Genomic DNA, 13,575 nt, shown 5'->3' with positions numbered 1-13,575 from the left:
CACTCTCACTCCAGTAAGGGTTAGTTTCATGTTTCTTTCTGTTATAAAGGCTAATATGAATTATTACTGTAGGGGGGAAATGGCCAGAATTTAAAATATTTTCAAAATTTTCCAGTTACTATCACATTCATTAATTCTCACATGATTCATTTCTGGGTATTTGGTAGACTTATCATCATTAAATCTGTAATGTTATAAACATGGAACGTAGTAACAGTTTATACTTTCAACAAAAAAATTCTTTTGTTGTAAAGGTCTATTAAAATGTGCCGTAAGTAATGGATATGATCATTTCTGTTAAGTTTCTGTGTACGCAATGCCACAAAAGCATACTTAAAAAGATGAAAAATTAAAATAACCAATTACATAGTTTTCAAAATACGGTATCATTAATCTTAAAGCTCCTTGAAAAATCAAATGTAGTGAATTGTTTGTGTGTTGTTATCATGCAGAAAAGCCTGCAAAAATGCCAGTCCTATTTGCTTGCAGAGGAAGAGATACAAACAGTGATTTCACTGTATTTTGTAAAAAGTGATGCATATTTACATTTGAAATTAAACAACAATACACGCATTATTATCATTCATAGCGATTAAACTTTGCACTAACTTTATTATGTGCCTGTTAATTAATTTGGACATTGCCATTCAGGGGAGTTGGGGAAGAAGGAATATATCACAGAGCATCTCATTTTCTGTTAGAAATGAAAATAAAATTATATCTCACAAAGGAACCTATGCAGAATCCATAATAAAAGTTTCTGATAATTTTTTCCTCATGGGTGTGGGATATACCTCTTAAATCATAGTTAAAAATAGAATCCCACCATGCTATTCCAAACCTTCCCCTGAAGAAATAGCTCTGGTAAGATGTAATTTAAAGGCCAGGTATAATTATAACACACATTTAAGTCTGTTACATTATTCACAAAATGTGTATTAAAATTGAATTTCTGTATGTCTGTATTATTATCAAATGACAAAACATGGTTAATATATACAGCCTTTACTGATTAAAATTCCACATTTAGTTTCAGAAATAAATATTAATGTCGCTATATCGCATTGTTATGCACTTTTTGTGGAATAGATGACGCTATTCATTCCATGGCCATTCTGTCATGTAAGCACAGTGACAAGCTAATGAGGGAGGTGTTATTAGAATAATCATTTTATAATTAAAGAAACTGAGGCTTTGTGAGGTTAAATAACTTGTCAAAAATAAGAGCCAGAAAGCTGCAAAAACAGATCTCACATCCAAACCAGCCTGTCTGAAAACCATTCTCATTTACTACCATCCCCTTCCCCAGGGCTGCGCCCCTTTCCCTCTCTGGATGGTTAGGACACTGATGGGGACTTTATGACCTTCACCTGTGCTCCGATTGATCCTTGACACCAAACGAGACTATAGGAACAGCCAACAATTGTGGGGGTATCATCACACAGGAAGCAATGTGCCATGGATGATTGATTTAATTTTTACTAAAACCTTGTAGGGAAGAAATTATTACCATTGTTTTAAAGACAAAGGGACCAGGCTGGGCGCTGTGGCTCATGCCTGTAATCCTAGCACTCTGGGAAGCCAAGGCAGATGGATTGCCTGAGCGCACAACTTGGAGACCAGCCTGAGTCAGAGCCAGACCCTGTCTCTAAAAATAGCCGGATGTTGTGGTGGGTGCCTGTAGTCTCAGCTACTCAGGAGGTTGAGACAAGAGAATTGCCTGAGCCCGAGAGTTAAAGGTTGCTGTGAGCTATGACGCTACAGCACTCTACTGAAGGTGACAAAGTGAGACTCTGTCTCAAAAAAAAAAAAGATGATGGGACCACGGTTTAGAATGGCAAAGTGCCTGTAACAAGCCACAAAGCCATGAAGAGGGCTGCGTAAGAAGTCTGACCTCAGAGTATGTTTTAACTGATGTTTCTTGGTAAGTACTCAGTAAATTATTCAAATGAGTGAAAATATTTTACTTTATCACTAATTAAGAGGAATCCTGCTTCTGATCACTCAATTTTAATTCAATGAGTATTTACTAAGAACTAAAGAATGCAAACAAGAAAAAGAGATGAAGGAAACCCCCTGAAAAGCAGTTAAAACTCCTCTGGGAACCCAGAAAAAAGTACAGAAACAATTCTGAGGGCAAAAGATCTGTTACCTAGCCTGTTATTTTACTTAAACTTCCTTGAATACATGAGCCCTTAGTCCCAGAGGAATACACTTGTTTTTCACTAAAATAAATTTTTCTTGACTTAAAATTGTATAATTTAATTTATTATTAATAGTTTTTTAATTCATAGATTCTAGTAAGGGATTGATCGATGAGCCTAAGTGAGGTGAAAATATAATAGAATTATAAGCATAATAGTGGACACCAAAGGCAAGAGAAAAAAATACGAACTTAATGGTGACCTGGCTGTAGCTTCCTAATATCCTTCCTACCCGTCTCGACTACATTTGAAATGTTACTCTTGCCAGTGAGTGAATCAATTAGTTTTTGCTAAATACAGATGATCAACAATTGATAAGGAATATTTAGTACATATCCTCTTTATGATGAAAGGTAAGTTAGCACTGTATTTTAATAAAATTTCCACCAAAAACTAAGAACCAATTTTCAGTAAATTAAAAAATAACCTTCAGTATTCTAAAACAATGGATTTAAAAAAACAGCTGGTTGCATGTCTTACAATAGTCATGATTGCTGTCAGACGCGCTGGTAAATACATTGCTTCTAGATTAAAGGCTCCAATTTGGAGCTTATTTATTTGTTTAAAATGAAGGCAAAACAAAAAAATTAAGAAACCATGACATTAACAGGAAGAACTGAATTGAATATCTTATAGTAATTATATTAATAAAATAAACTAAGAGTACGGAGTGAACTTGCAGTCAGGTGGCAGGCTGAAAGGGGACGTTCATGCAGTCTCCCTTGTTAGGAGTCCAGACTGAGTTAAAAAAAGTTACAGTATGACAACTAAAGTTATAGGGTAAGAGCAAAAAGCAGGAAAACATTATGAAGGACAAGACATGTCCATAATTTGGGAGCAATAGAAAACTGATGAGGTGTTTACTCAACCCAACAAACAGGACTCCCTGTGAAGGCGGAAGGTGGTATTAACGCACAGTGTGGCCATTCACACTGCAAACTCCACAGAGACTGCAAAGTCGGTGATGTGTGAGATGAACTTCTGTATTCAGAGACCATGATTAAATCATATCATCATGCCACACCCAGAGGGGCAGAAGACACTCTCTACCGAAGAGCAGGCATCAGCATGGCATCGAGCTTCCTGATACCCACGGTAGAACCTAGACCACAACAGGGCAAGTGTCCTGAAAACTCTGTGTAAAGTTTATTTTTAATCGAGGATCCTGTACCCAGATAAACACTTCTTCCTTTTATGAGCCTTTCCCTAAGAAATCCAGTGTTATTGTATTCCACCAAAATAATGGAACAAATCAAGAAAGAGAAAAAAGATGCGACCCAAAACACAGTTTCTAAAGGAAAATGTGTCATCAATTTAGTAGCTCAAATTATTTTAATATTCATAAATTATTTAATAATTAATGAACTGATACCGAAACATCATATCTAAAGATAACACTTTACATGGCTATCCTTGGTTTTACCTAATGTCTTTTTTTCTGTTCCAGGATCTTTATGGCATCCAATCATCACTTTTTCTTTGCTCCCTGCTTGCTGTGGCAGTGTCTCACACTGTCTTTGTTCTTGACGATGTCAACAATTTTGAGGAGGACTGGTGATGTGTTTCATAGAATTTCCCTCAGTTGTCTCATGAGTAGGCTGAGGTTGTGGGTTTGTCAGCAGGGAGATGTGAAGTACAGAGCTGAAGTGCTACTCCCTTCCCGTCGTATCTAAGGGTTCTCATTGTCAGCAGGACACCAGGGCTGACCCCGACATTGATTACCTGGCTGAGGTGGTGTTTGCTGGGTTGTTCTACTGCCAACTTACTCTCCTTCCTTCTTTCCACTTTGTGCATTTTGAAAGCTATCATTATGTGCAGCCCACACCTCGGGAGCACAGTTCTAGGTTTTCTTGCTTCTATGGGGACATTGTTTCTTCCAGGCCCTCTCAGCCCACAGAGCAGGAAAACATGCACTGTGCTGGCCAGCTCAGGTTGCTGTAACAAGTAACGTAAACTGAATAACTTGCTTGGCAATAGACATTTATTTTTCATAGATCATGAAAATAAATTGATTTTTCAATTGATTTTAATTCTATTGATTTCTAAGATCATGGTGCCAGCATGGCTGGGTTCTGCTGAGGGTCCTCTTCCAGGCTGCAGATGACCAACATCTGATTATTTCCAAATGTTGCAGGAATAAAGGGAATTCTCTCTCAACTGTTTTTATAAGGGCTCTAATCCTTTGATGAGAGCACCACCCTCATAACCTAATCACTTCCTAAAAGCCTGACTGTCAGACACCCGCATTGGGGATAAGACTTCTACATTCCGTTACTACATGCGTGTACACTATCCACATATATGTACAGGCATTTCCATATTTCACCCTCTGTATCTAATCACTGAACATGAACGTCTCCACCTCCACCCCATTAACAAATGGTTCATTCTACCCCTCTCTCTGGCTTGTCTGAAACTTCCCAACATCTATGAGAAAACCTCCCTCATTTGTTTACTTAATTGTTCAATTCCAGCATACGTACACGGTGGTCTCAGGAGTTGTTAACGATTTTCTCGTGGGAAACAGTGTTATTAAGGAGATAAAATGTTTATATAGAGTTCCTGTTGTGCTCGATCTTACAGTCTCATTTTCAAAGTTACATAAGTAATTACATTTTTCCCTGCACCCCTATCAATTAAGTTATTTCATATTTTCATAATAAAATTAGATCATTTTGTGAGAGTCTGCATTCCATTCTGAAATGCCATGACCACCTCATTGTATTTTTTAAATTTTGCATGCATTAAAGTTTACTTTGTGCTGTTAAGATTTATGGTTTTGACAAATGCCTGGTGTTGTGTTTCTGCTACCCCTGTACCACATAGAATGTTTTCACAATTCTAAAAAAACCCCATGTGCTTTACTCCTTCAACACTTTCCCTGCCAATAAACCCTTGGCAAGCACTGATTTGTTCACCATCTCTAGAATTTATCTTTCATGTTGTGTACGTAAATTGAATTATATGTAGTATGAAGCCTTCTCAGATCCGCTTCTTTCAGTCAGTAAGATGCACTCAAGATTCATTCATATTGTTGTGTGACTCAATAGCTCATTTCTTCTTATTATTTGGTAGTATTCTATTATATGAATGTATCACAGTTTATTTATGTATTCACCAAGAAGGACATCTTTTTTACTCGCAGTTTGGGGTAATTATCAATAAAGCTGCTATAAACTTCTGCATGAAAGACTTTATGTGCACATAAATTTTTCTATCCATTGAATAAATACCTAGGGACATGATTTCTGGACCATCTGATTATGTGTAACATTGTAAGAAATTCCAACACTCTTCCTTTGCTATTTGCATTGCCACAAACTCTGAGAGGTGTTGCTTCTCAATCTTGCGAACTGTTGGTAGGATCAAGTGTGTGAGTTTAGACATTCTAATAGGTGTGTAGTGAAATGTAATGTTTTAATTTCCATTTTCATCCTGACAAATGATGAGCATTTTTGTCACAAGCTTGGTATATTTTTTCCATTGGTATATTTTTTTCTGGATGAGGCATCTGTTCAGATCCTTTGCCTGTGTTTTAATTGTGTTTTTGTTTTGTTTTCATATTGTTTTAAGAGTTGTTTATATATTTTGAATATAAACCTGTCGGATGTGCATTTTGCAAAATTTTCTCTCAGTCTTTGACTTTTCATTTTCTTACCAGTATCTTCTACAGTTCAGGAGCTTTTGATTTTAGTAAAGTTCAACACTATTTTTTTCTTTTATGGATGTGGTTTTTGTGCCATAGCTAAAAATTCATCACCAAACCCTGTATTACATGATTTTTCTTTTCTGTTTTCTTCTAGGAGTTTTATAATTTTGTATTTTGTATTTAGGTCTGCTATCAATTTTGAGTTAATTTTTGTCTAAATTGTAAAGTCTGTGCTTACATTAGATTTTTTCACATAGAAGTTTTCAATTATTCTAGTACTATTTGTTGAAAAGATGGTCTTTTCTCCCATTTAATCGCGTGACTTTCAATAAAATCAGTTGACCATATTTATGTGGGTCTGTTTCTGGGTTCTCGCTTTTAGGTGCATGGTCTTTTTCTGTCGTGTTTTATCATTCATGCTAATCTGTTTGTCCCACTATTTCTCCCTGTGTCAGTTCTGGTCGTTTATGTCTTTCAAGAAATTGGTTCATTTTTGTCTCACTTATCAAATTTGTAGGCATTTGCTTGCTCAAAGTATTACTTTTTATGCCACGTTCTCTTTCCCTTCTGACATTGGAAAGTTTAGCCTCTCTCTCCCTTTTTTTCAGAGTTAGCTTGGCTGGAGGTTTATCAGTGTTACTGATCTTTGCACATAACTAACTTTTGGTTTTGTTTGTTTTTACGTACTGTCTACCCGTATTTCATTCTTTATTCTCTTGTTTATGTTCTAACGCGGTATTTATTATTTCTTTCCTTTTTTTCTTACTTTACTCTTAACATGTGTTTAATTTTCTGGCTGCCGAAGGTGGAAGCTTATTGATTTTAGAAATTTTTGTTTTCCAACCTATGCACTCAATGCTCCAAATTTACCTTTAAACACCAATTTTGCTGCATCCCACACAGTTTTGCAAGTCGTATTTTCATTTAATTAAAAACATTTTTAAGTGTCTCTTGCAACTTCTTTGACATATGGGTTTTTGATCATGTGTTGCTCAATTTTCAAATATTTGGAGATTTTTCAAGAGTTCTTGTGTTATGGATTTCTGATTTAATTCCCTGGAGGTCTGAGAGTGATTTCTATTATATGCAAAAGAAAAATTTTATTTTATACTTTTTAGGTATGTTTCACAGCCCAGAATGTGGTCTTTCTTGGTGGATGCTCTGAGTGAACTGTAGAAGGACTAGTTTTCTTCTGTTATTTGATGAAATATTCTACAATTGTCAGTTAGATGAAGTTAACTAACAGTGCTGTTTAAATAGTTGTTGCCCTTCCTGGTTTTATTGTGCTGGTTCTATTAATTACTAAGAGAGAGATTTTGAAGACTCCAATTATAATAGTGGATTTGTCTATTTCCACGTGTTTTGGCTTTACATAATTATTCTAAATATTATCAAATTATCAAAATATCTAAATATACAAAAATATATTTTTTGATTTTGATCTGTTAGCATCATATAAACAGTATGTGAATGTTCTGCTACTATATTTTAAAATAGCAGTTTTAATTAATATTCTTATTATTTTAAAAACCACCATAGGAAAATATAATTTTTAAGTTATCTTGCAGATAAGTAGAAGTCAGAAATTCCATTCATATGTTTTCTCTATTATAAAGGCTCCTCTTCCTTAATGCATTAATTCAGGGTTCTTTTGTTAGAAAAGGTATATTTTATATTGAAAAGAAAACATGACAGTGGGACTTTATACAGGTGCTCTAAGAAGTCAGGCAGCTATTTACAAATTTCTTTTAGATAGAAAGTAAATTTGTACAGATAAATTGTGGAAGAACAAGTTCAGGCCTTTTATGCTGAGATGGAATGGTGGGAAATGTACACTGACATGTAGGAGACGTGAAGGGTAATTAAAGCATTCAAAATGAAAACATAAATGTCAATCTGACATTTTATTTTTCACTCCTTTATATTTTTTAGGTTTTTGGAGATGTTTTTATCAAGCTGCTGTTTTTTTAATCACCCTCATAGGTGATAGTTCACCAGTCCAAATGCAAATTTATCCCATAATCTGCTCTGTGGCCTGAACATGCGACCTTCAAATATCACTAATCTTCTAGGGAACCAGACAATGGAAAATAGAGTAACATCTCAGAGTATATTTTGAGAAAACCATTATTTGCAAGTTAGTATTTTAAAGTAAAATGTCATCACCATTAAAATGGACTCCAACTTTCACAGATTACTAATTCATAGTTGAGGAAAAGGACAGACCTTCACTAAAATTCCCAGTAAACTTGTTTTTACATTTTCAAATCAAAATGTAAATCCAAACTCTCTGATAAAAAGCTTTAAAAACATACCTTTCCTATCCTAATTGAATAGGTCTATAACTAGAAGGGGAGTCCATACACCGGTTTTCCTAAAATGTTGATTCCGTTTTCCGTATTAATTCCTTTCACCTCAAGAAGTAAGGTTGCAATTGTTTCCTTTTATATGAAGCAGAATTATTAACAAAACTCTCTTAAGTATATCATTCATGTTACAATAGATAATTTAATGGTGTTAAATCAACATTATCCTGAGAGCTGTAATTCTGAAAACTTCCACTAAAGAAAAATATAATCACTTAGGTAATAGCAATTTCCTAAACTCAAAGTGAAAGATGATTCTGAGTTAATTTTGAAGACACACATGAAAAAAAGCCTTTCAAGTATTTCGAGGTTTTGTTTGTATGTTTTGATGTTCTGAATGGTCAGTAGCTGGTTTGTTTGAGGACTGAATCATTCCTGAAAGTAACTTACAATGCTGTTCACATTGCGGGATTATGGAGCGAGGGTAAAGGTTTGATGAATGAACTTTCTCCTTGCAACTTGACTAGGTAGGTGGTGTTCCAGGGAAGTTTCTTGGTGGAAAGCATTCATGGGTTGTTCAGACCTGCTTTCTGATATTACAAAAGAAGGAGATTCTGGTCTCATGAACTGTACCACTAGATTCACCACAACAACTAACCTCAAATTGAAGAATGAGGGAGAGGAACAAATTTTGGAACACAACAGTCTCGAAGAGCCAGATGAACATCCACCCCAGGGGAAGGGCCATTTGCGCAATGCTTTTTTCCATATGATTTGTATTCAAGACCAACTTGTGATTTTGAAATGTGCTCTATCAGTGAACCCTTTATAACCTCATCTGTCAATTCACCTGGTTATGAAAGTTCAGATGTGTGCCATTTATGGATTTTTCTGTAATGTTTATTTTTCCCTGAAGTAGAATTACAACTGTTGGATATTTAACTGCTTGCTCTAGGCATGCTCATCCCAGTGACCCTTTATGTGGTTGGCAACCTGTAAGACTAATGCTCTGAACCATCACGCTCTTTAACATGGGTAAACATTTAAATAATTTTATTTTTAATTTCAATTATTGTAGTAAGTTCTATATCAAATTGTTTTTCACTTCCTTTCTCTAGTGATGTGGTAGCTAACAGAGTAAAAATATCTGCTAGAGAACATGAGAAAGGCTGTAAATGATGGTGCTGCCTACAATATCATATCTCTGTGGAAATGACAGTGACCATGAACAAGACTCATGATTTTTAAAGCATCATGGCCACAATCTTACACAACTTCTCCAGTAGAAACCCACAGCACAGCCCCATGGTAACTCAGTGCCCCTCTGTGGCACAGAAATCAGTAACTGAGTGGCATCCAGTTGTCTTGGCCAGGCCTAACTGTGAGGAATCCCAGTAAAAGTTTTCAGCATTCTTCCCAGAACACAGCTGGTACCTGCCAACAAAGACAGCCCATCAGAGGAGCAGCGCAAAGCAGAGGAGAGACACATTAGACTATTGGGTCATCTAATGTTACTGCCCAGTGTCCTAACCTCTTTCTTTTTTAACTAAGGAATTTAAATATAATGCACCCATTAGAGTTTATGCCCAGAGTCTTATAGCCAACACTAAAATAACAATATATAAAAGCATCAATGGCCCTCCAAATCCTCCCACTGTCCATAGAGGCCATCCCTTCTCTGACCCTTGGTCCAGGAGAACACTGATCCATTTTCCTAGATGTAGACATTTTGCCTTTTCAGAATGTTATGTTAAATTTAGAATACAATATTGATTCTATTTCTGTACTTGATATAGGTCTATTCAGCACTCCAATTCTTTCTGATTAAATTTAGGAAGTTTGTGTGCTTTCAAGTCAATTTCTTTCAGATTTTCATATTTCTTAGAATAAAGTTTTTTGTAGTATTTATTAAGGATTCTTTGAATTTCTGAGGTGTCTGTTATTTTTTCACCTTTGTCATTTCTAATTGATGATATTAGGAACTCGAATTTTCTATCTTTTGTTAGGTTGGGCAAAGGTTTACTAATTTTGTTGAATTTTTCAAAAAATCAACTTTTTGATTCATTGATCTTTTGAATAATTCTTTCATCTTCAATTTCATTTAATTCTGCTCTAATTTTAGTTATTTCTCTTATTATGCTGGGTTTGGGGTTGGAATGTTCTTCCTTTTCCAGGTGATTAAGAAATCCCATTAAGTTATTAACTTCCTCTCTTTCCATTCTCTTGAGGAAGGCTTGCAGTGCTATAAATTTCCCTCTTAGGACTGCCTTTGTAGTATCCCACAGGTTCTGATAATTCGTGTCTTCCTTATTGTTTTGTTCCAAAAATTTGGCAATTTCCTTCTTAATCTCATCTATGACCCAGCTATCATTCAACATAAGGTTATTTAGTTTCCATGGCTTTGTATGAGTATGCAGATACCTATTATTGGTGAGTTCAACTTCTATTGTGTGATGATCCAAGAAAATATAAGGAATAATTTGTATACTTTTAAATTTGATGAGGTTAGGCTTGTGACCTAAGATGTGGTCAATTTTGGAGGATGTTCCATGTGCTGATGAGAAGAATATATATTTAGTTTTCTTAGGATGAAATGTTCTGTAGATGTCTGTTAAATTCAATTGTTGTATGGTGAAGTTTAAGTCCAAAATTTCTTTGCTTAGTTTCTTATTGGAGGATCAATCCAATACTGCCAAAGGGGTGTTAAAATCTTTAATCATCAGAGAAATGCAAATAAAAACCACTTTGAGATATCATCTAACTCCAGTAAGAGTGGCTCACGTAACAAAATCCCAAAACTACAGATGTTGGCATGGATGTGGAGAAAAGGAACACTTCTGCACTGCTGGTGGGAGTGCAAGCTAATATGTCCCTTTTGGAAAGAAGTATGGAGAATACTCAGGGATCTAAAAGTAGACCTGCCATTTGATCGTGCAATTCCTCTACTAGGCGTATATCCAATAGACCAAAAATCACTTTATAACAAAGATATTTGCACCAGATTGTTCATTGCAGCTCAATTCATAATAGCCAAGTCATGGAAGAAGCCAGAGTGCCCATCAACCTATGAATGGACTAGTAAATTGTGGTGTATATATATATATATATATATATATACCATGGAAGATGATGCAGCTTTAAAAATAGATGGAGAGTTTACCTCTTTTATATTTACATTGGTGGAGCTAGAATATATCCTACTTAGTAAAGTATCTCAAAAATGGAAGAAAAAATATCCAATATACTCAATACTATTATGAAACCAATTTACAATTACTCACACTTTCATATGAAGAATAGATCACAACTATGACCCAGGTTGAAGGAGGGAGGAGGTCAGATTGAGAGAGAGTGAATGGTGGGATCACACCTATGGTGCATAATGCAAGGATACATGTTGGCTCTATTAAGTATAGAGTATAAATATCTTAACATAATAATTAAGTAAATGAGATGAGGTATATATTAATCAGTGTGATATAAACACTCCTAATTCTATATAAAATCAGCACATTGTACCTGATGAATGCATTAATGTATACGTGATTTATGTGTTTATGATTTAATAAAAAAAACTTAGAATACAAGAATTTATAAAATACATATTTTGTGGAAATTTTCTTCCACTCTATAATTTGTCTATTTATTCTCTTAACCCTGTCTTTTGAAGAGAAATCTTAATTTTGGTAATTTCCAATGCATCATTTTTTTCTCAATGAATCATACTTTTGGTGTTGTATCTAAGAAATCTTTGCCTACCTCAAGGCTAGAATCTTTTATTCTAGAAGTTTTATAGTTTGAAGTTTTATATTTAGGTTCATAATCCGTTTTGAGTTAATTTTTGTATATGGTGTTAGTTAATGCTGAGGTTTTTTTTTTTTTTCAAATGGTTGACCAATCATTTCAGCACCATTTGTTGAAAAAAGGTTATCTTTCTTCTGTTGACTTGTTTTAGGATCTGTCAAAAATCAAAAGTACATAAATGTGCTGTTTTATTTCTGTATTGTCAATTCTATTCCTTTATTTCTTTATTTTTTAGTTGTACTGGGCTATCTTGATTACTGTACCTTTGTAGTAAGTCTCGAAATCAGATAGTGCAAATCCTTTGCATTCTTCTTCAGAATTGTGTGGGTGATTCTAGTTCATAGAAAAATTTAGTCAGTTTCCATAAAAATTCTAGATTTGGTTTGAAATTACCTTGTATTTCTAGTTCAATTTGGAAATGATTGGTATCTTAATGATATTGAATTTTCCAGTCCTTGAACTCAATAAATCTCTTTATTTAATTCTCTGATCTTAATTCTCTGATGTAAAAGTGTTTTACAACAGGCGGAGCAAGATGGCGGCCAAGTAACAGCTTCCTTGCATCTGGGCACCGTGAGTCTAGGGAGATAGGACTCCAGGCATCTCTGGCTGGTGGGATCTGCCTATCATCACTCCTATGAGGATACAGGGAGTCAGCGAGAGACTTCTGGACCCCAAGAGGAGGACTAAAACAGTGTAAAACCGGCAAGTGGTTGCATGTGTTCAATCCGTCTAAACCCGCCCGCAACTGTAAGTTCAGTAGCAGCGAGACTGCAAACCAGAAAGGCCTTACCTATGAACTGTTTGGTGTCCTTGGACTTGGCACTGAGTTGAACTGCCTTGGGGAGGGCCTGAGCGGGAGTGCGGAGAACTTTGGCCATTGTCTAGGGCCCCAGTCTGAGCCGCTGAGCCAGACGGAGCTAATAGTGTTTGGCGGTGGGTCACACGGAACCATTGTCAGTGATCTGCCCCGGCAAGCTCCGCCCTCAGGGTCGCAGAGCTAGAAACAGGTGGGAGCTGGTAACCCAGCAACCAAGTAGCCTAAGGTGGGGTCTGAGCCGCCTTGCAGCCCTGACCCTCGGGGGCAGAGGGAGACCAGTTTTGGTACTGTGTCTGATCAGGTTAGCAAAGAACTGCTGACCTCAAGGGAACCACCCAACTGGGCACCCCCAGAAGGTTGGTTTTTTTTTAAGGTTGTGTCAAAGTACCCTACTGTACACCTATATTGCCCTGTCTCCCTCTTTCTGTGCCTCTCTTCTTTTTGTCAATATTCCTTATACCCACCCCCTTTCCTTTCTCTATCTTTCTTTTTTTTCTTATCACTCGGTCCTCCTTTCTTTCATCCCTTTTTTGCTCTTAAACCTTCTCACCCTTCTGGTCCTGTAACCCTTAGTCCACAGGCATGACAACTTAAAGAGCAAGAGGAAGTGAAAGGAAAATTAGGGCAAGGAAACAGATAAAGGAAATCACTCATGAGAAAGATCAGCAGAAAACTCCAGGCAACATGAAGAAACAGTCTAGAACAACCCCACCAAGGGACCATGAGGTAGCTACTGCAGATGATTCCACCTGTAAAGAAATGTTAGGAATGACAGAAAGGGAATTTAGAACA

This window comes from Nycticebus coucang, chromosome 9, assembly GCF_027406575.1.
Source record: "Nycticebus coucang isolate mNycCou1 chromosome 9, mNycCou1.pri, whole genome shotgun sequence".
Classification (NCBI taxonomy): domain Eukaryota; kingdom Metazoa; phylum Chordata; class Mammalia; order Primates; family Lorisidae; genus Nycticebus; species Nycticebus coucang.
Note: the sequence above shows the minus strand (reverse complement) of the source record.